This window comes from Hibiscus syriacus, unplaced genomic scaffold (genome assembly GCF_006381635.1).
Source record: "Hibiscus syriacus cultivar Baekdansim isolate YM2019G1 unplaced genomic scaffold, ASM638163v2 tig00112215_pilon, whole genome shotgun sequence".
In the NCBI taxonomy this organism is placed as follows: Eukaryota; Viridiplantae; Streptophyta; class Magnoliopsida; order Malvales; family Malvaceae; genus Hibiscus; species Hibiscus syriacus.
In genome coordinates this window covers 1,010,442-1,014,362 of record NW_024063268.1, presented here as the reverse complement: position 1 = coordinate 1,014,362, position 3,921 = coordinate 1,010,442, and the positions used below count along the sequence as shown (strand labels likewise).

Here is a 3,921-nt window from a genome sequence, read left to right as displayed (position 1 = left end):
ATTTTTGAAAGTATTATACATCCCTCCGTCAAATTCTATGAAAAAGTAGTGCGAAATAACCTTTTTCTTGGTTTTTTTTCTCTCTAACTAATCGTCTGTTTCAACTGGAACAACAAATTCATTGTGCTTATAGTGCATGAATCACTTGAATAGAAGTTCTGTACTTCTGTTTATTGGAGAATAAACTGTTATTGGACCTTCACCTACTGCTGACTACTTGCTGCCATTTCTTCGAGTTAGTAATTTCCTTGAGCCATATGTTCGCTTCTTTGCAGGCCTTGGGAATGAAGCTTGTAAAGAAGGTTGACAGGCCTGAATACAAGGTAAATTCTGACCTACTTGGATCGTTCTGCTTAAATTATTAGCTTGAGATATGAATGTTATCCTTTTGCCATGGAGGAAGCCTACTAAACTCTTCTCATTTTTGCTTGTGTGCACTTAACAGTATTCCATTGCCACGATGGGGCATGCAGAAGAACACGAGACTACTGTTCTTGAGTTGACTTACAGTTATGAAGTGACTGAATATACCAAGGAAAATACATATGCGCAGGTGAATTTTTAACCCATTTCTACTTGGCTATATCTTGCAACAAAAGTCTCTGTTAGTACTGATTCCAATACCCTTTTTTGGTGGACGATAAATAATATTTTAGATCTAACTAATCGAAAAAATTCAAATTTTATTATCTGTATTAAGAAACTGTGGATCCGCTACAGTGGACACGTCATTAAATCACACGGAGCTGTTACAGATTATTGGAGGGCATACAGGAGAAACGAGGAATAAGCAACAGAGTAATGAAAATCAAACAACATACACATGGTTCTTCAAGAGACTCCAATAAGACCATAGCTAATTATCACTTGGTTCTTCAAGGCACCTCTCATCTAACAGTTAAGCAAAGAAGAAAGCCTTTCCCCCCAATTGCAAACAAGTAAATAGCAGCAATACTTTACAGATATGATAATAACATTTAATCAAGCAGTCCATATCAACAATGGCGAAGTAATACTCTTCTGTTGTCTTCAACCCAGCTGCAGTCCAATTCCCAGAAAACTTAGACATGGTAATCCCTGAGAAAAGTGGGTTGATCTTGGGAGGAAACAAACGGAGAAAGAGGTCAAGTTTAGCAGCAGCAAAAAGGAGATTTTGAGAGGAAGGTCTTCGCTGCTCTGTGAAACCAGCCTCACGCAGTGCCCTTCTCTCTAGGAGCCACGGTACCCACAGTTTTCACTGAGGTCTCATACCTCAACTCTTGGCTTGGAACGGGCAAGCCATGGCAAAGCCACGTGGGTTCCGACTAAAGGAGCCAAACCCACGTTCCACCATACCAATGCCCCCACTCGGGTCACAAGCTCCCGTTACAAAGCTCGGCGGTTTGGGTAGCAACATATATAAATACCTAATACTTGCTCTTGCTCATCCATATGGGATTCTTTCTTCCAAGGTGCTTTTTCTATTTTATGTCATTTCTGTGGGTCACAAGCTTCCGTTACAAAGCTCGGCAGTTGAGCTTTCTGTGGGTCACGAAGTAAAATTTGAGCTAGCTGTTGGTTAACTATTTGGCGAGAAGTTTATTTATATTCGTTTATTTATTAAACGAACGAACTTAAACAAGATTTTATGTTCGTTTAATTAAATGAACAAATACAAACAAAAGGCTACTTCATTAATGAACGTTCGATAATTCATTCGTTTATATTCATTCATTTACGTTCGTTTGTTTATACTTTGTCTAATCTCTAGACCCTATTGAAATATCAAGAACTAATAAATTTTAACCTTAACCCACTAATATTTTAAAACTCAATTAATTTTAAACCCAAATAAAAATACTCAAATCAATTAAAGAAAATATAAATCCTAAAATTATTTGGAACGAAAAAAACTATTTTCAAATATAAATTCAATTAATTTTATGTTCGTTTGTGTTTGTTTACATTCGTTCTTTTTTATTCATTTATCATTTTGACGAACGAACATTAACAAACACGAAAAAACTAAATTTCTTAATCAACGAACACGAACATGGAATTCCGTTCATTTAGTTGTTCTTGTTAATCAGTTTATTCAATTAAAGTTAAATGAACGGACATGAATATACCCTCGTTTGTGTTCATTCGGTTCATTTGCAGAACTAGTATTAGAAGTTATCGGAAGTTATATGTTGTAATTACCGCTATGTTTATGGAGTCTTTAGTGGATTTAGTTGTAACTGGCACTTCCGTCACAGGATTGATAGTCGATGTAGAAAAGATAGTCGAAGTACCTGGAACCACACATCAACCGGATTAATAGCATTAATTTGATCACTAGTTATGATAATCCCACTGTCAAGAAAACTGTGCTTTGCTTTCTCCATCTGAATATGAGTATACTACACTTACATGGCACTCCCTCTGTTAGAATCGTCGACGACCCTCAGAGGACGCCCTTTCCATCTGAAAATTGCTCCAAGAAGCGAGATAACAATCAGAATCGTCTCCGATAATGATAAGACAAAGATGAACACTCTGCTATAGTTACCTTTGTTAGATTAGTATCCCTTAGAGAGAACACAGCCAAGGCTTTGAATAGCATGCCAGGACCTTCTTCTAGAGTAAAAAGTATACTGGTCTGGAAAGTCGAAAGATTATCAACGAAAGAGAGATTAATCGAATAAATGACCAAGTTCAAGGAGGTATACCTTATAAACCCTGTCCGTTCCGGGAATTATGGGTTCTCTTGCAAGTACCAAATACTTGGTAACGTTATCATCCTCGTCCTGATGCACGAGATGGAGTAAATCAACAATAGAAAGAAATGTGTCTTTTTTGGCCGAGAAAGAGGGATAAGAATACTGATGGTTTTTTACCTGGATTTTATCTGCAAGAATGTCAAGCCCATATAATGCAGCTGCTCTAGCACTTGTTATTGCGCCTATATCTTTTTTGCCACTCGAAGTAACCATCTGTTCCGGTATCATGGTGCGTAGAACCACGAACAATAAAATAACAAGATACAACACGAAGAAATTGAATTAGCACAAGAAGATTTCGAAAGTACCCGAGCAGCACCAGTAGAATCATCAGCACTAAGTCTAATAATGCCCAAGTTAGTAAGGGCCCTATCACATTGAGCAAGTGCCTGAAAATGAGGATATTGTTAGCAAAACTAAGACTTCAAGAATCAAAATGCCAACCTTGGCATGAAGTTTGCACATTCAATAAAGCAATCCTCACATTTGAAGATAGATCAGTTATGGGCGGCAGTTCTACTGAACAGATATATATTGGATATTAGAAATTGAATTGACAAAAACCATATAACGGTCCGATTCATTAAAATATAAACACAACACCTTATAAAAGAACAATACAAGAAACTGGAAATAAATTTATAGTGATAGCTCACAATCAATGTTTTTCCTCTAGCAACTTTTGGACATCTAAATCAAATATCTACAACTTAAGAAAATCACTAGATCATACCAGTAGACAATTAAACCTAATTAAAACCTATAGTATCAACCGAGGTGGACCTACCTAAACCTTTTAACGGTTACATTCCATATCAACACACGTGTAGAACAAGTACATTCGATCGGTATCAAATCAAGAACACCTCAAGCTTGTTCGTCCACGTGTGAGTAGCTTCCTATTATGCATGATACTCGAAAAGTTGCAAAAAAGAACGCTCCTCCTTAATCGGATCCTGTCAGTTTAGGTCAAAATGGTTCATGTCCGAATAAATTAAATACCGAGTTAATTCATGTTCGAGTGGCCTTCAGTCGGATCTCGTTCAGATCAGGTCATAATATTGACAGACAAAATTTAGATTGGATCTTACCGGATACGGATTAACTTTAGGTAAGGTCATTTTTGGATTAATTATTTTTCGCATTTCATGAACATTGAATTGTAATTTGTAATTGTATA

The 3,921-nt window shown here is 36.7% G+C and overlaps 1 long non-coding RNA gene across 1 annotated transcript; it reads right to left on the bottom strand.

Moving 5' to 3' along the window:
* Positions 1 to 2,541: 2,541 nt before the first annotated feature.
* On the bottom strand, positions 2,542 to 2,930 carry LOC120175806. Its single transcript, XR_005521277.1, has 3 exons — positions 2,859 to 2,930; positions 2,691 to 2,768; positions 2,542 to 2,620 (listed from the first exon to the last, which is right to left on the bottom strand). It is a non-coding gene; the product is annotated as an uncharacterized LOC120175806 (long non-coding RNA).
* Between the last annotated feature and the right edge of the window lie 991 nt (positions 2,931 to 3,921).